The sequence below is a fragment of the Crocuta crocuta genome, unplaced genomic scaffold, assembly GCF_008692635.1.
Source record: "Crocuta crocuta isolate KB4526 unplaced genomic scaffold, BGI_CrCroc_1.0 scaffold186, whole genome shotgun sequence".
Taxonomy (NCBI): Eukaryota; Metazoa; Chordata; class Mammalia; order Carnivora; family Hyaenidae; genus Crocuta; species Crocuta crocuta.
In genome coordinates this window covers 9,376,730-9,396,289 of record NW_027551569.1, presented here as the reverse complement: position 1 = coordinate 9,396,289, position 19,560 = coordinate 9,376,730, and the positions used below count along the sequence as shown (strand labels likewise).

At 44.0% G+C, this 19,560-nt stretch overlaps 1 protein-coding gene across 1 annotated transcript in view; it reads left to right on the top strand.

Annotated features, from left to right (window-relative positions):
- The first annotated feature begins 820 nt into the window (after positions 1 to 820).
- The window catches only part of RGS6 (regulator of G protein signaling 6), a 594,402-nt gene continuing 575,662 nt past the window's right edge, over positions 821 to 19,560 (top strand). The window contains exon 1 of the mRNA XM_077750704.1: positions 821 to 884. The gene's annotated coding sequence lies outside the window, so the exon portion shown is untranslated. The remainder of the gene's footprint in view (positions 885 to 19,560) is intronic.

Genomic DNA, 19,560 nt, shown 5'->3' with positions numbered 1-19,560 from the left:
GATCAGAGAAGACCTTGCTTGTAGACCATGTCAACGATTCTAGTCTTTATCATACAAGCAATAGGAAGCCATTGAGTAGTTTCAACTGGTGATGGTGGTCATGGTAGTGGCAGGGGCTATGTTCAGCTTTGTGTTGGAAAAGATTGTTCTGATTGCAGTATGGCTGGGTGGGGAGAGGGTAGATTCAAGGTAGAAAGAGTAGGCAGGAGGGTCTTATAGCAGTCCAGGCAAGGAATAATTGGGCTAAGTTGGTGGCAGTGATGGAAAGAGACATTTAAGAGGAAAAATCAACAGGGCATGGTATGTGTGGTCTCCTTAGCACCTTCAAGCTTCCTCAAGTGTAAATCTGGCAGGGGCCCAAAGGTAGCGTGCCCATTGGTACATAAGAGAGCAGGTCAAAGCTAAATTACATTGATCTGAACCAACAGTGCTGGTGCAAGATCCCAAGGAGCATTTTCTAGCCCTCCTCCATCTTCAGCATGAGCAGGCACCGAAAATGAAGTGTGAGGGAAGGAAGCAGGCACCCAGGTTATTTTTAGCAAGCTATAGGAAATAGCCAACATTCTAATTTGAATTCTTCTCATTAAAACCCAGAGCCTAACCCCACACAGTTCTTGTTTCTAATGTCTGCAAACTTCTCTTTTTCCAGATAATTGACAATAGTCCCCTACGGAAGTCTTCTCAACATTTCTGCAAAAATTTAGCAAACATTAGGTTTGACACCATCATCATGTTTGCCAAGACAGCAAAAATGCCAGCCAGCAAAACTTCAAGTGTGATGAAGTGGAACAGGGAGGACAGCGCGGAATGACTGATCATTTCAGGAAATCTTCTAGCAAGAGTTTCCGGTGTTGGAGTTTTGCATCGTCCTTGCAGAAGGAGCGGTAGGGAAGGTCTACTCTGGGGCCGGGCCTCGGTGATGTAGGGAGGTTTGCTCCTCTTTCTTTTCTACCTTCCCTCCCTATCCTCGAGTGGTTCCTGGAGTTAAAATTATTTATCAATATTTTCATTTAATAACAACAAAAACATTTTTTACTTGATAAGTGTACATGGTATAGTCAGTGTCTGAATTATTGCTGGGCTGGTCTTTACATCGACATGTCAGGCCTTCTACCTGCTTGACCTGGGACATGTTATTTAGCTACTTTGGGTCTGGATTTCCCCACAGGAGATGTGAAGAGGTCTTATACTAGCTCAGCATTTCCTCAGCCTCAGTCATTCGGGTGTCACCTTTATAATATTTGCCATGTTGGTTTTTTTTTTTTTTTACAAATAGTTTATTGTCAAATTAGTTTCCACATAACACCCAGTGNTTTTTTTTTTTTTTTTTTTCCATCTACCTATGCAAAATCAACCTACACTCCACCATGATGATATGTAGACCCCACTCTAGGAAATTCTGAACAAGCCAAATCCTAAGCCCTCATGCAGTGCTAACATACTGTTGTTCACATCTGGCCTTACCTACCTGGCCTGATTTCCCATAGCTTCCTAAAATAAAACCTCAAGCATAGCCAAATCAATGTCCCTGTTCCTCCTTGTAGACAGTATGTGCAAGCTATTCCCTTCATCTAGAATCAATAATTTACTAAGGAAAGAGAAACCATGACCTAAGTAAGAAAGAACAAATTGGGAAAGTACATGATTAGGTCAAAAGCTACCCTTGACCAGTAGGCCAAGAAAATCCTTAGGGTTAGCTGGCAGTTGCTGGGTGAAGGTCAAGCGTAAAAAGTTGAGGGACTGGTCATTTATGGGCTATTTCTTTTCCTTGGAAAAGGGGTTTACCCACTTATAGGACAAATTTGCTGGACAAAGTTTTTTTTTAATGTTTATTTCTGAGGAGGAGGGAAAGAGAGAGAGAGAGGGAATGAGGTTGGGAGAAGCAGAGAGAGAGGGAGACAGAGGATCCAAAGTGGGCTCTGCACAGATATCAGAGAGCCCAACATGGGGCTCAAACTCACAAACTGTGAGATCATGACCTGAGTTGAAGTCAGACACTTAATGGACTGGGCCACCCAGATATCCCCTGGACAAAATTTTGAGTGCCCCCCTGAGGTTCTTTGACCATATCTAACAGAGAAAAGATCTAGTTTGAGCACTTGGGGAGTAATCATTATTTGATACAGAAATTTACTAATTCACTTATTTATAATGCATAATGTGTTTCTTCCACACTAGGCACTGGACATACAGAAATCATTAAGATATTTCTTTATCCTCTAGAAGCTCAAGTTTTGCTGGAGACAGAATGTAAATGGATAAAAGAAGGCATTGCAGACCCCCAGAGTATGTCCAGGGTACAATGTGCCTCAGGACAGGTAGTGTCAGTTCTATCGGATCAGACAGAACTTCCTAAGCGATGTAACTTTAATATATAAGTCAGTGTTGGTTAGGTGAATGGGCAGTGAGGATCGAATGCCCTCCCAGGGACTATAAACAGAGTTATAACATTTTCTGGCATATTCAGAAAACTGAATGTAATTTAGTAGGGTGGAACATGCAGTTGCCTCTGTGTGTGTGTGTGTGTGTGTGTGTGTGTGAGAAAGAGAGAGAGAGAGAGAGAGAGAGAAACAGAAAGAGAAAGAGAAACAGAGAGAGAAAGAGAAAGAGAGAAAGACAGACAGAGAGGTTGACTCCAGTGGCTGTACTTCTCTATTCAAGAAGGGACGGTTACAGACTTCTATGCAACTGGGTGATACATCCAGAGCTGCATACTGGAAGCTCACTCAGGTGCTTGCATGATGGATCACTGGATATTTTTTTTAGTATATGTGCTGCCGAAGCGAGCACGATGGATCACTGGATAGGGACGAGTGCCCAAACGATAGGAAGAGACCCATTAACGTACTATTCCAAGGGTCCAGGAAAGAGATGACGAGGGCAGTAGTGGTGGGAGAGAGAAGGGACAGCTTTGAAAGTTAGTACGAAGGATGGGCCGATGAGAGCGGGAGGTGTCTAGGAAGACGTTGAGGTTGCCAGCTTGGTGATTGGGTCGTGGTGCCATTCTCACAGTGGGAACCCAGCAGGAAAGATGCAATCTGGGGACATATGCTTTTCCTTTGGAACTGTACTCCTTGGGGCCTGCGTGGCTAAGTGATAGGGTATGAGGCAATGATACCTGAGCTCTTTTCCTAGCTCTGTCCCTATGACCTTGTTTTGACTTCCAACCATTTCTGAATTGTCTCTTTGTTCCTCAGGTGTATGGCCCGCTACGGCTTGACTTGAGGTCTTGAGGAAAAGAAAAATAAAAAAGTAAAAAAAAATAAAATAAAAAAGAAATCCGTGAAAGCGCTTAGTAAATGTCTTCACAAATGTCTATATGTATGTCTCTAGGGAAGTGCAAGGTGTAAAAAAGCAGAGTCATCAGCACATTTAGCTTGTAAACAGGCAGAGTATGTGGCTCTTTCCCATCATGACAGAGCACGGTGGCAGAGATTTCTCTACAGACTTGCCAGCATTACTGCTTGTCCTTTGGCCACGACGGCCTAATTTCTATGAGACAAAAGGTATTTGCTCGGCAACATGCCAATTCACCAGACATTGCATCTCTTTGGGTTTTTTTTTCCCTAAATCTTATAAAATCATTTTTCCATTCCCACTTGCTAGGTTGGGCAAAACATCTATCTTTGGCCATAATGAGGATTCCTGTTGGATCACATAAAAATCCCGTTTCTCACAAGTGAGGTTTAAGATATATGTCCACTCATGAGTAGAATGAGTGAGGTTTAAGACACATGTGTAGGTTAGAAATCTTATACAGTGTAGATTTGCAATCCTCTTGGGAACTTTCCTGGTATAACCTGAAACTGGTCTCTGTACCCCGAAGACAGGGAGAGACCGAAGAAAGAGGCAGGCCATTCTGGGCGGGTGGGTGGCAATCTCAATATTAGCAAGGGAAACTTACATATGAGCCTTGTATTGGGTAGCAGCGAGACAAATGGATCCCTGCACCTACCCACCCAATCTTAAATTTTTACAAAGGGGCCTTCACTGGGTTCAGTCACATGTACTGTGTAGGGGTTCTCAATGCCACATCACTATCTCAAGGCAAGCAGGATTCATATTCCCAGGACAGAGGAAGGAGTGAGGAGCCTCCAGTTGGTGGTCATGTCTTTTTGATGATGTTCCCAACACACAGGCAACTAACCATCCTTGCATGAATGGGGTGAACTAATTGTCCTGGGTTTAGGAAACCCCATAAGTAACCTGTTAGTTCAGACCAAGGTCTATGCAATCTGTTGTCTCTAGGGCTGAGGAGAAGGGGAGACTGAGGTACCCATATCTCACACATACCAAGACATGCCCAAGACCATTCAACAGCATTGCTATCCAGACCAAAAATAAATTTTAGGAATTACCTTTAATTACTATTGTAGTCCCAGTTTGCTGTATGGTAATCATGTTCCTTATAAATAAGGAAAGTTGAGCTATCAACAGTGTGGGGAAGGTCAGGATGGAAGACAACCCCCCTCCCCCCCCCCCACTGAACCACCAAGGGCGGGGCTGGGGACAGGGCTGAAGGTTGAGTGTGCATGATGGAGCTGAGGTCTACTGCAGAGAAGGAGGGAGGACACAAACACTTCCTCAGGAAAGGAGGTCAGAGGTCAGAATGGAGAGAAATAGGAATAAGAAGGCATTCTGAGTTCATTGAAAAGAACTCAGAGATACTTCTTATAAATCTTTCCTATGAATGGAGAAAAGATCAACCTGGGGCAACTGCTCTTAGAATAGCATTTCTGGTCAGGATATTTTAAATGTTAAATCACCTCCTGGGAGGAGAGAAAAGCCGCCTCTTAGAGCGATATCCTACTGGTGGTGTGTGAGAGAATGGTTAGAATTAAATATCTGAATATTCTTCTATTTTAATAGTTGCATGTTTGTTTGATGACTATCATTATCTGTGGCAAGTCATTATACTTTTCTATTTGAGGCAGTGGCACAACACTTTCTTTTAAAATAAATTTGAAGGAGGAGGGGCACCTGGGTGGCTCAGTCAATTAAGTATCTGATTCTTCATCTCAGCTTAGGTCTTGATCTCAAGGTCATGAGTTCAAGTCCTGCACTGGGCTTCACTCTAGGAATGGAAACTACTTAAAAAATAAAATAAAATAAATTTGAGGGAGGAAAGTGAGCTGATTTAAAGAAAAATTATTTATAAAAGAAACCAGTGAGAGAGTATGGTAAGAATAGAAAGACAGTATTAGAATGACCAAAGCTTGGGAAACATCAAAAGTCATGCTCCATTTGGGTGGAGAAACAGAAAGGAAGGGAAATAACTACATAGTTTGTGATGGCCTGCGGGTAATTTTGCAACCAGTTTGCCTCATCACATGGGCTTTTTTCTCATGAAGATTATTCTCTGGAAATGCAGAAAGTCCAAGGAGAGGGTCATATCTTAACATATGATAAGCAGGGTTTTTTATTTAAAACAAAATATTTTTTTTTTGAGACTCAGAGACAAAGCACAAGTGGGGGAGGGGCAGAGAGAGGGAGACAGAATCTGAAGCAGGCTCCAGGCTCTGAAGCTGTCAGCACAGAGTCTGACATGGGGCTCAAACTCACGAACTGCAATATCACGACCTGAGTCGAAGTTGGAAGCTTAACCCAGGTGCCCTGGTAAGCAGGTGTTTTTTAATGATCTGCCTACACTTGGACCTGGACATATCTGGAAGGTAGAAGGAGATTCTCCCTGCAATGGGGCTGCATGGTGGGGGGTGGGGGGGAAGAGCCCACTCCAAGACAGCTCACCAGCCTTTCATCCAATTGTTGAACAGAGTGAGTCCTTGGGTGGTGACACTTCTCCAGCGCAGTGGCCAACAAGTGGATTGAACTAAAAGGGTCTAGAGGTTTAATTGTAATGTGATGATGGGTACCCTTTGAGGGTTGTGTATGTATGTAGACCCTGCAGTTCCTAGAATAATGCTCTGCACATACATGTGCCCTCAGTTAGTAGCTGCTAAATGAAAGAATGATTGGTTGTGAACATTGTACAATATTTTACATTTACTTGCAGAAGAGGAGAAACAGGTCAGTTTTGAAGTGATAGATAACTGAGTTTATATCCCATTTCTGCCCTTTGCATGCTGTGTAGCTTTAGGGAAGTTACTTAACCTTTCTGAATCTCATCTATCGAATGGAACTAGTCAGTGGTGTGCTGTACATGTTCTACAACTGGCTCACCAGGAAAAAGAAAAGCTCTGCTCTGTAGCATTGCTGATTCCTGTGGAGTAAATATTTGCAGTCAAGCTAACAACCATTTCGCGGCTAGCTTGCAAAATTCCTGCCAGTCTAAAAAATCGGTTCTCATGACCCCCCAGATACAGTGTGCCACTGGAGGTTATGATACCAACGTCACAGGGATATGAATCATTCTTGGTACACTTACTACCTGCTAAACTCTGTGCTTGGATGGTCTCATTTAGTTTTTGTAGCAATGCTATAAGATAGACACTATTTTTTTTTTTTTACAAATAGTTTATTGTCAAATTAGTTTCCACATAACACTCAGTGCTCATCCCCACAAGTGTCCTCCTCCATGCCCATCCCCCCTCCCCCCCACATCCATCAGTCCTCAGTTTTTGTCAGCATTCAAGAGTCTCTCATGGTTTGCCTCTCTCCCTTTCCCCCACCATTTCCGCCCTTCTTCTCCCCCTTGTTCCTCCGTCAAGTTCCTCCTAATCCTCCTATACGTGCAAACATATGACATTTGTCCTTCTCTGCCTGACTTATTTCGCTCAGCATAGCACCCTCAAGGTCCATCCATGTTGCTACACATGGCCAGATTTCATTGTTTCTCATTGCCATGTAGTATTCCATGGTATAGATAAACCACATCTTCTTGATCCATTCATCTGTTGATGGACACTTAGGCTCTTTCCATGTTTTAGCTATTGTGGAGAGTGCTGCTATGAACATTGGGGTACATGTGCTCCTATGCATCAGCATTTCTGTATCCCTTGGGTAAATTCCTAGCAGTGCTATTGCTGGGTCATAGGGGAGTTCTATTGTTAGTTTCCTGAGGAACCTCCACACTGTTTTCCAGAGGGGCTGTACCAGTTTACATTCCCACCAACAGTGTAGGAGGGTGCCCGTTTCTCCACATCCTCGCCAGCATCTAGAGTTCTCTGATTTGCTCATTTTAGCCACTCTGACTGGCGTGAGGTGGTATCTCAGTGTGGTTTTGATTTGTATTTCCCTGATGAGGAGGGATGCTGAGCATCGTTTCATGTGTCTGTTGGCCATAAGATAGACACTATTATTATCCCTATTTTGGGAATAAGGAAGAAGGATGTTGGTGAAGAGATTTGTGTGTGGATACACCACTAGCCTGTATTCTTTCTCCGGGACCACCTCGCCTGTTCCTTGAATGGAATCAAAACAGGGCAAGTACCACATACAGTGTCTGGCATATAGTAGATTCTCAATTCATATGACTTTCCTTCCCCTCTTTACCATTTCTATAAAATATATGTTGATAGAAAATGTTTTGGACCAGATCCCAGATATCCCTGGATTGGTCTTAGGTATTGGGCAGGAAAAAAAAGAGCAACATAAGAAATTGTGAAGATACAATAAAATCCAGGTATAGTTTTTTAAAAAAATAATTATATCATGGGGTGTCTGGGTGGCTTAGCTGGTTGAGTGTCTGACTTTAGCTCAGGTCATGATCTCATGGTTTGTGGGTTCGAGCCCGTGCCAGGCTCTGTGCTGACAACTCAGAGTCTGGAGCCTGTGTCAGATTCTGTGTCTCCCTCTCTCTCTCTGCCCCTTCCTTGCCTGCGCTCTCTCTCTCTCTCTCTCTTTCTCAAAAATAAACATTAAAAAACTTAGAAAAATAATGATTTTAGGAGAATTTAGTGATTCATCACATATATAACACCCAGTGCTGATCCCAATAAGTGCCTTCCTTAGTGCCCTTCAAATATTTAGCTCATCCCTCCACCCAAGACCCCTCTAGCCACTTTCAGTTTGTTCTCTGCATTTAAGAATTCTTACGGTTTGTCTCCCTCTCTCTTTTTATCTTATTTTTCCTTTCCTTCCCCTATGTTCATCTGTTTCGTTTCTTAAATTCCACATATGAGTGAAATCATGATATTTATCTTACTCTGACTGACTTATTTCACTTAGCATAATACACTCTAGTTCCATCCATGCTGTTGCAAATGGCAAGATTTCACTCTTTTTAATTGCTGAGTAATATTCCATTGTATGTATATATACCATATCTTCTTTATCCATTTGTCAGTCAATGGACATTTGGACTCTTTCCATAATTTGAATATTGTTGATAGTTCTGCTATCAACATTGGGGTGCATGTTACCCTTTGAATCAGCATTTTTGTATCCTTTGGATAAATACCTTGTAGTATAATTGCTGGGTCATAGGGCAGCTCTATTTTTAATTTTTTGAGGAAACACCATCCTGTTTTCCAAAGTGGCTGCACCGCTGTGCATTCCCACCAGCGGTGCAAAAGGGTTCCCTTTACTCTGCAGCCTCGCCAATACCTGTTGTTTCTTGAGTTGTTAATTTTAGTCATTCTGACAGGTGTTAGGTGGTATCTCAGAGTGGTTTTGATGTGTATTTCCCTGATGCTGGGTGATGTGGAGCATCTTTTCATGTATCTATTAGCCACCTGGATGTCTTCTTAGAAAAATGTCTGTTCATGTCTTTTGCTCATTTCCTCATGGGATTATCTGTTTTTTTGGGTGTTGAGTCTGATAAGTTCTTCATAGATTTTGGATACTAACCCTTTATCTGATATGTCATTTGCAAATATCTTCTCCCATTCCATCAGTTGCCTTTTAGTTTGTTGCTTGGTTTTTCACCATGCAGAAGCTTTTTATGTTGATGAGGCCCCAGTAGTTCATTTTTGCTTTTGTTTTCCTTGCCTCCAGAGACATGTCTAGTAAGAATTTTCTGTGGCCAAGGTCAAAGTGGTTGTTGCCTATTTTCTCCTCTAGGATTTTCTCCTCTAGGATTTCCTGTCTTACGTTTAGTTCTTTTATCCATTTTAAGTTTATTTTTGTGTGCGGTGTAAGAAAGTGGTCCAGGTTCATTCTCTTCATGTTGCTGTCCAGTTTTCCCAACACCATTTGCTGAGGAGACTGTCTTTTTTCCACTGGATATTCTTTCCTGTTTTGTCGAATGTTAGTAAGCCATACATTCGTGAGTCCATTTCTGGGTTCTCTATGCTTTTTAAAAAATTTATTTCAATGTTTTTATTTATTTTTGAGAGAGAGAGACAGAGCACAAGTGGGAGAGGTGCAGGGAGAGAGGGGGACACAGAATCCAAAGCAGGCTCCAGGCTCTGAGCTGTCAACGCAGAGCCTAACGCGGGGCTCAAACTCAAGAACTGAGATCATGGGGTGCCTGGGTGGCTCAATTGGTTAAGCATCCGACTTCAGCTCAGGTCGTGATCTCACAGTCTGTGGGTTTGAGCCCCATGTTGGGCTCTGTGCTGACATCTCAGATCCTGGAGCCTGCTTTGGATTCTGTGTCTCCCTCTCTCTCTGCTCCTCCCCTGCTTACTCTCTGTCTCTCTCTCTCTCAAAATAAAACAAAGACATAGAAAAAAAATTAAAGAAAAAAAAGAACTGTGAGATCATGACCTGAGCCAAAGTCGGATGCTTAACTGACTGAGCCACCCAGACACCCCTCTGCATTCTCAATTCTGTTCAATTTCTCTATGTGTCTGTTTTTGTGTCAGTACCATACTGTCTTGATGATTATAGCTTTGTAAAACAGCTTGAAGTCCAGAATTGTGATGCCTCCAGCTTTGGGTTTCTTTTTTAATATTACTTTGGCTATTCAGGGTCTTTTCTGGTTCCATACAAATTTTAGGATTGTCTGTTCTAACTCTGTGAAGAATGCTGGTGCTATTTTGATAGGGATTGCATTCAATATGTAGATTGCTTCGGGTAGTATCGACATTTTAACATTTGTTCTTCCAATCAATGAGCACGGAATGTTTTTCCATTTCTTTGTGTCTTCTTCAAATTCTTTCATACGCTTTCTATAGTTTTCAGCATACAGATCTTTTAAGTCTTTTTTAAAAAATTTACTTATTTTTGATAGAGAGATTATGTGCATGTGTGTACTCATGCACATGGGGAAGGGGCAGAGAAAGTGGGGAGAACGAGTGAGAGAGAGAGAGAGAGAGAGAGAGAGAGAGAGAATCCCAAGCAGGCTCTGCTCTGACAGCGCAGAACTTGATGTGGGGCTCAATCCCATGAACTGCAAAGTCATGACCTGAGCTGAAATCAAGAGTCGGATGCTCAACTGACTGAGCCACCCAGGTGCCCTCCAGGAAGAGAGGTTTGAAATGATTTATCAGCAAAGTGAGAGCTTCTTCCTTCTCTGCTCTATCTGCTATTGGCCTATCACACAATGAACAACTCACAGATGTTCCTAAGAATTTGATATCCAGCTATTCATTAAATGCATAATATTTGGAACTAAACTAATAAATTATTATACATTTTGTGCTGGAAGAGTGAAATTCTTCCTTCAGAGAACTTGGGTTGGAGAAAGTTAGGCTGGGGGATTTGGCTAAATAGACAGGGTCCCCACCAGATGTCCTTCTCTTCCTGTATCCTCCTTTCTGTCAGAGGTATCTCCATGAGACGCTGGAAGCCACCACCAGGTATTTTCTTAACAGGGAAGGTGGTCATGTAATCCACCCAGCTCTGGCCAATGAAACGTAAGGAAGTGTGCTCAGAGACTCCAGCATTTTNGATCATGACCTGAGCGAAAGTCGGACGCTTAACCGACTAAGCCACCCAGGCGCCCCTGTTCCAGCGTATCTTTAGGCTCACAAAGAAAATAGGTACCATGCCTTTGAGAGTAGCTACCTGTCAGATTTTAAAATTGATACAATGTTACTTAAGGAATAAGAACAATTAAATGTGAAGCGACTTTTATCTGGGGGAAACTTGGAGATTCAACTTGGGGGAGATGTTAGTAGAGGAGAGAAATGTTGAGTGTCAGGCAAACCCTTTCCTCACTTGGTGGATGAAGTCCTGCTCTTCTGTCACCCCTCACGGCACCTTCACTCTTATTCAGTGTTCCAGATTCACCACCAAACACTTGTTTTGTACTTGGTTTCTGCTGCATTTAGTTAGGGAGATGCCCGAGAATCGCTTGTGTGAAGCGTAAGCCCAGGTGCAGCAGTTTCGGCCACTGTTACGAGATTACCCAGAACCCCATTCCTCCCGTCGCCCACCCTAATAGGACCCAGTGTCCACCCACCCCTGTAGCCTGTACTATTGGGGAAATCTGATGCCACTCTCCGCTTTAGGGTGGGATCGAGGCAGTCAGCACAAATGCTATCATTAGCTAAGGGGCAGACACGTGACAGACAGAGCCCAATCAGGATGAGCCTCAAGATTTGGTTGCTTAGAATGTCACAGAAGGCACATTCTCGCTCCTTCTGCGGTGTGTGGGTGTGTGTTCAGTGCTTATCACACTCTGGAAGGTCAAGCGGAGTCACTGAAAACAAAACAGAACAAAACAAAAGCAGATGGAAAGAAACGGAATCAAGCCAGGCCTGAGGCCTGACCCCGGGCTCTGGGCCTTGTAGTGACAGGGGCCAAGAAATCTCTTACTTGATTGAGTTTTCCATTAGCAGCAACCTAAAGGGCCCTGCAGATGGAATGGCCCAGGGAGATGCTACCCTCAAGGCAGTTTTAGTAAATAGGCCTCTGTGTTTTCCTCAAGGCAAGGAAGTTTTATCGCTCAAGAAAGGAGGGGGAAATGAATCCTTTGTGTTTTGAGCATTGGGAAGAAAATTAGCCTGATTTCAAGTGTATTGCCGCAGGTGTGGGAGACAGCCCTGTTTCAGGAAGTCTCGAGGCTGAGCCCTACAACAGCACTCCAGTGTGAAGGGTTAACTTGCTGCAAGCTTCCCCTCTCCTTGCTTGCTGACCTAACTCCCCTTGCTTGCTGACCTAACTCCTTTGGCCTGCAGCAGAACTAACTTACTTTCTTTGAGATTTGCCTGCCACTGGCCTTGGCGTGAAGGACTCAACTTTCCCAGAAGATAAGGCCTGACTGCATTCAAAAACAGCTGCCACTGATACTGGCAGATCTGTTCAGGGACCTGACGAGGTGTCACTAACCGCCTGGCATCTGCTTCTCCTGCATGTACTCCCTGTCCCTGGTCCCATGCCTTCATCTTTAAAACCCTCTGGTGTCCCCCCAAGATGAGGAAGCTGGTCTTTGAGGCATTAGTCCGCCATCTTCCTAGGTTGCCAGCTTCCTGCATAAAGCAAACTTCCCTTTCCCACCATCACTTGTCTCTTGAGTACTGATTTTTTTTAAAATGTTTTTATTTATTTCTAGGAGAGAGAGAGGGAGTCACAGACTGAAATAGGCTCCAGGCTCTGAGCTGGCAGTCAGCACAGAGCCCGACGCGGGGCTCGAACCCACGAACCGCGAGATCATGACCTAAGCGAAAGTCGGACGCTTAACCGACTAAGCCACCCAGGTGCCCCACTTGAGTACTGATTTTTGAGCGGCTAGCAGCTGAACCTGAGTTTGGAAACCGTTCTCTGGTAAGAGGCCCACACACATTTAGACGCAGCGCCACTGTGGTGTGGGGTCTCTGAAGGAACTGGGTAATTGAGGCGTCGAAGGCTGGGGTAAGCCTGGCAGAATGGCCATGGAGGGCACCTGTGGGCCCAGTCGGGAGGCTGGTCTGTGTCTTGGGTCAGCAGTGGGGGGCAAAGAAGGAGGACCAGAGACACGCTGGCCACACTGTTAAAATGCAGGGTCTCAGGACACACACTAAAGCCACTGAATCAGGACCTCTAGATGCACGGCCTGGGGACAGGCATTTCGACAAGCATCCTAGCTGATTTTTAGGTGAGTACCATTGAGAACCCATGCCTGGAGTGTGTGCAGAGGAGTACACTGAGGAATGTCAGTTTGGTTGTCCCCTCCAGGCAGGAGAATGGTGAAAATAGGCTGTCCGTTGTGAAAGCCCAGGTTCCGGCAGATCCAGAAATAGAATGCGCTAGGGGGTCAAGGTTGGGAGGTCGCCCCTGGGTCAGGCTTCACATCCGGATCCAGGATGAAACTTCAAGTAGGTTAGAGCTAATTACCAATGCTTTTGGCATCATGACTACGTTCAGTGTTACAAGTGGCCTTAGACGCTTACCGGATTGTCCTGCAGCTTTGATGTGTGGAGATGTGGGGTTGTGGGCAAATAGACCCTGGTGCTGTCGGAGCACCCCTGGCCCGTGTCGGGGTCCCACAGTCCAAGGGACAGACCTCATCACAGAGAGGGTGCTGGGTTGATGTCACACACGCTCTTCGCCTGCCTCTGCTTTTGAAAGTACACATTATAGGGGCGTCTGGGTGGCTCAGTCATTTAAGTGTCCGGCCCTTGACTTTGATTCAGGTCATGGTTTGTGAGTTCAAGCCCTGCTTGGGATTCTCCCTCCTTTGTCCCCTCTCTCTCTTCTCTTCCCCTCCCCAACTTGTGGGCGTGTGCTGTCTCTAAATAAATAAACTTCAAAAAATGCATGAAAAGAAAGCACACGTTATAGCAGCTTGGCAGCGGAAAGGTTTTCAGCATCACTGTTTACAAATGGGGACAGAAGTACTGAGTTATTAGACTTCTCCAAGGTCAAGGAACAGGGATTTGGGAGAAATGAAAACCATAGTGGTCTCTACCTGTGACCCCTGGAGCCCTCGTGGTCAGTAGAAGTTGTTATGCCCAGATCGCGATCTCCCCAAAATCCCAAGACCACCAAGGCGTCCGAGTCACGTATGCAAAGGCAAAGGGCTTTATTACGGGCTTAAGCTCGGGCTCCCAGACCTCACCAACGCAATGGATCCATGCTGAGAGCCTCGAACAAGGGCAGAGTAGGGTTTTTATGGGGTTTGAGATGGGGGAGTTACAGAAGTTGTGACATGGAAACTCATCCAATCATAATTATTCAACATCATTGACAGCGGGTTTGACCATACACATTGTCTAGAGTATTCATTACTTTGGGCGGGATCCAATTACAACATTTAGCCAATCACAGAGCGAGCCTAGGGTCTTGTTCGGCGACTAACAGGTTAACTTTAACATTAGGTAACAGGGTCCTATTTATAGTTTCTATCTCCAGGCCTCTCCCTTAACAATGTGGAGGGTGGTCGCTGGCCTTTCCTGATTGGGTGCTGCAAGGGTGGTTACTCCTGCCTTGGGCAATGTGTAACTGCCTGATTGTTTCGGGGGAAGCCGAAACTCAGGCCTTCTAGTTTAGAGGGGAAACTTAAAGCCTGTCACGGAGTCAGTTTGGTTTAGACGTTTAGACTTGTGGCCTTACAAAGTCATGGCCTCGGCAGCAGACTCCTATGTGGTCCCGCTGCTCCTTCTATTATTATGTTAGTTCTGAGTGTTCTTCAGCTAAAAAAAAGCAATACAAATCCAACAACAGCAAACACTCTGACAAGTGCTATTAGGAAGAAAGTGGGGCAGGAGCTGGGAGAATGGAGTTCTGGTCCAGCTGTAATCTTTCAGCGCTTCTTGCTTCTCCCTGGGCCCATTTCCTCATCTGCAACATAAATTGCAGACTCACTGCAAACGTTATCACGCAGGACTTCTAACGGCAGGTCTTTTCTGGTCAATTCCAGCCTCTCTAATAGAAGGCCAGCTTGGAAAACGCTTTCATTAAACTTTTCATAGTGTGGTTCTTAGATTTTTCAGCTTGACTTTATCCCGTTTGGAAAACATGTCTCGTGTTTAGCAACACAGTGCAATTAAAGAATGAGGCTGCACTCACCATTTGCAAGCTTGTTTCCATTTGCGACACTAAATCAGTTGCTGAACCCTGATCTTGTGGAAAGATTAGCTAATAGATTCCTTCTTAATTTCGCCCGATTTTAGAGGCCTCCCAGGAGAAAGAAAACGCATAGTTTATTGGGATGGGGTTTTACTGCTGAAATCTTTTGCTTTTTAATTGCGAGGAAAAAGACACAAACAGAGATCTGGTTTACCCTAAGATAATTTTGTGTTCCCATTTGAGTTTGATATAGTAGTTAAAAAAAAACTCTTACTTATAAATACTCTCTCAGGATAAATATTTATGTGTGTATATTTTCTTAAACCTCGATCTTTTTCCATTACGTAAAATAGTTTTCATTCTTGGTATGCAATTCTATTAAACAACCTATCTTCTCAAAACCAAGCACGCTACTAATTTCCCTGGGGATTAGTTTTTAATCTTCATTTTAGTCAATTGTTCTATTTCTTGGAGATAATATGATTTTACTGCCTTTTAAGATATATATTTAAACAAAAGGCAAATTTAATACATGGTAAGTGGGAACAGAGTTGGGTTACTATGATAAAGGTTTGTTTGAAACCTACCTGATGTATAGGACAGGTCTGGGTTCGAGGCAGTTACACTTAAAGTATTCAATTTCTAGGGGCACCTGCGTGGCTCAGTTGGTTAAGTGGCTGACTTTGGGTTAGGTCATGATCTCACAGGTTGTAAGTTCAAGCCCTGCGTCGGGCTGTGCTGACAGGTCAGAGCCTGGAGTCTGCTTTGGATTCTGTGTCTCCATCTCTCTCTGCCCCTCCCCCACTTTCAGTCCGTCTGTCTGTTTCTCTCAAAAATAAACAAACAATTAAATACATATAAAATACAGTATTCAATTTCTTCTCCTCTTCTTGGTTAAAGAATACTTTTTTTCCCCAAAAAAGGGTGTTCCTAACCAAATTACACATGACCCACCCCAGTGCTGGGGTAAATAGGAAAGAGACAAGGGCCCATTTCCTTTGTGGTCATGCTCCCGGAGAAGCTTGAGGAACTCCAGATATGGAGTGGATTCTGACATCTGTGGCTCATAAATCCTCGAGAGTTGCTCCCAACTTCAGCTTCACTGCTGAGCCTCAGAAGGGGAGAAGAACAAGGGCTAGTTCTTCCCTTCGCTTGTTCAGATTTTTCTAGAGTAAGTGCATGCAGGGGTTCAGGCAAGGTCCCCTCCTCTTCCTCTCTACAGCGGGCATCCTCGAACTCTAAGCTGTATCTGAACCACCCGAATTAATTCAGAGTGCATGATATCTTACTGATTTTTAGCTCCATTGTAGGTTTCTGACTCAACAGAGCTTTGGGGATGAGGAACCTGCGTTTTAACCTGCCTGTCCGCAAGATATACATGCGTTAGTGAAGTTTAATGAACGGATAAGCAGGCCGTTAATTAATATTTGAAGTATCCTAGTCAGGAATGCCTAATTCTAGGAGTAGTTAGGGAGTTTCTAGAGACTCATCTGAAGCTCGTGTGTATAAGGGAATGGGCTTACTAAACGTGGTTCAGTTATCTATATCCCATCAACACCAGAGGATTTGTTCACTAGCACAGTGAACATCAGAAATATTTTTCTGAATCAGCGGGACTCAAAACATGTAGCAAGGCCGGAAGTATTCCACAGGCAGCCCACCCTTGCACGTGCAGGATGAATTAATTGTTCCAGGTTTAGGAAAACCCGTAAGACATGTTAATTTCGACCAAGGTCTTTGCAATCTGTTGTCCCTAGGGCCGAGGAGAAGGGGAGACTCAGGTACTGACTGATCTGTGCTAGTGGTCACCACACCCAAGAGAGCGCAGCAGCATTATCATCTAGATCATAAAGTTTAGGAATTACCTTTGGTTGCATTTGTAGTCTGTTTGCAGTAGAATAATCATGCTGTTTGTAAATGAGGAGTTGTAATGTCAACAGCTTGGGGGAAGGTCAGGATGGAAGACAAATCCCCACACCGAACCACTGAGGGTCGGGCTGGTGAGAGGGCTGAAGGTTGAGTGTACAGTTGAGTGTGCTTGATGGAGCTGAGGTCTACAGCAGAGAAAGAGGGAGGAAATAGAGACTTCCTCAGAAAAGGAGGTCAGAATGGAGAGAAATAGAAATAAAAAGGCATTTTGAGTTAATTGAAAAGAACTCAGAGACCTTTCTGCTAATTCTTTCCTGTGAATGGAGAAAAGATCAACTTGGGGCAACCGCTCTTAGAAGAGCATTTCCGGTCAGGGTATTTTAAATGCTAAGTATGTGCTTGTATGTATATTAAATACGAGCAAGTAAATACTAATGGACACACTTATATCTCACCAGTAAAAATCCATTGGTTCCTGGTGCTCCAGCTGGAAGCCTCATAAGAAAGACTAGAGCAGTGATGTTCATTCAGTGGGAGGGGAAGGCCCATGAGCTTGTATCAGGATATGTGTATGAGTATATATAATTAATACAAATCACTTGCTTGGAGGGGTCTTCCAGTCTTGAACCTGTTTTGCTGTTTGCAGACACTCTCACTGCTACAGGAAATTCTCAAAGTTCCATGGCTTTAAATTCCACCTATTTTTTTAAAATGTTTATTTTTGAGAAAGAGAAAGAGAGTGAGTGAGTGCACACATGTGTGGGGGCTGGGGAAGGGGCCGAGAGAGAGGAAGACAGAAAATCCCAAGCAGGCTCAGGCTGCCTCAGTCAGCACAGGGCCTGATACTCGGGGCTGGAACTCACTAACTGTGAGATCATGACCTCACCCATGATCAGAAATCAAGAGTCAGTTCCTTAACTGAGCCACACACGTGCCCCTAAACTCCACCTATTTTACATCTGTAGCCCTGCTCCCCCAAAGTACTGCAGGAACCCCTGGAAGATTATCCATCATGTCTCATTGGTTATCCAAATAACTCTACAACATGACCACAGAAATGGAACTACCATGAGTAGTTTTGTCTAATGAAGATCCACTCTGGTGGGAGTGGTACTAGGTCCTCTTAGTCATAGCCGCTAGAAGAGGGTGGGGAAGCCAGCAAAGAAGGAGAAAAGAGTAGAGAGGGGTCAAGAATGGGTATGATGTAGGGAATGGGTTTGGTAGACAACGGTGTCTGTTACAGAGTCTATTTGTATGTTCTGTATATCAGTAAAGTTCAAAAGGGTCGTGGCCTCCTGGGAGAATAGCTATCAGAAGCGTAATACTTATCAAAAGAACAGCTGGTATGGGGCACCTGGGTGACTTAGTCGGTTAAGCGTCCGACTTTCGCTTAGGTCATGATCTCGCGGTTTGTGGGTTCAAGCCCTGCGTTGGGCTCTGTGCTGACGGCCAGCTCAGAGCCTGGAGCCTGTTTCAGTCTGTGACTCCTTCTCTCTCTGACCCTCCCCTGCTCACGCTGTCTCTCTCTCTCTCTCTCTCTCTCCTAGAAATAAATAAAACATTAAAAAAAAAAAAAGAACAGCTGGTATGGATAAACAAAATGTGGTATATCCATATAATGAAAACACTACTTGGCAATAGAAATGAATGGACGGTTGCTACATGCATCATCATGGATGGATCTCAAAGGCATGACCAGAGCCTGACACAGGACGGCTGTGTACTGTATGATTTTGTTTCTATGACATTATGGAAAAGACAAAACCATAGGGATAGAAAACAGACCAATGGTTACCTAGTGGAGGTGGAGGGAGGTGACTGGACACAAAAGAGAAAGAAGGAACTTTTGGGGGGTGATGACAATGTTCTACAGATTAAAGAGAAAACTGCTGGGTCTTTGGTGATGGCAGGAAAAGGGACAAAACTTATTGCAGGAAAATTCATTTTGAGCAGAGGATACAGTTCTGTTATCTTGAGACACAGGGCCATCTGTCCAGGCTTTGGTTTGGGCAAATGGCCCAAAGTTCATTTCTATGTTCTTTAGAATGTCAGTGAGAAGTTGGCAAACACAAGGTTCTGAAGAGGGCCGAGAATACCCTTTGAACTGACTTCTGTTTCTTGAGCACCTGCAAAAGGCCTTTGGATTAAAATGTGATTCTCCTTAAGAAGAGAGCTTTGCTATGTTTTACAGAGGTTGCCATGTGTTCAATTTCAATGATCTTGCTTCTTGGGGCTACCTGTGGTCTTAGGTACTGGGACTTTTGACAGAGTTTGTAACTGACAGATTTTGCCTCAGTGAAGGATCCTTCTTGTTGAACTACCTCCCTTACCATTTACCTAAACAAACAGGCCTGTAACTGAATTTGATAAACTGTGGGAATCCCAGCACCCAGCAGCAGGGGGTTGGGGGAAAGGGTGAAGAAGAGGTATTTTTGGTTGAGGGGACCTGTCCAACATTTCAAGTCAGATCACACGAGCAGCAGCCTATTCTGTGACAATTCTGACCACAACCTCTGGATGGCGGGGTCTGAAATGGTATCTATGAGGTAATCTGATGAGGGAGCTTGGTCCAAACAATTGGTGTGGACAGAATCCCATGGTTTCTTTGGGGGCTGTTATAGGTTTTTAAAAACTTGTCGTTGATGTACATTTTCTCCCATCTGTATTGATTATATATATATATATACCTCCCTGCATCCCGATTATTAAGCACAGGGCCTTTGTAAATAAATATGCATTCCATTCTGACCTAAGACTACTTCTGCATTTCAGACATTACCATTGTAGCATCATGACATAAACACATCCAACCCCAGATACACAAATTTTAAAACCGCAGATTAAGTGCTAAACTGTCATCGTGAATTGCCTGCCATGGCCTTCTGCTGAGAAAGAGATTATGCAATTAGTAGTAAC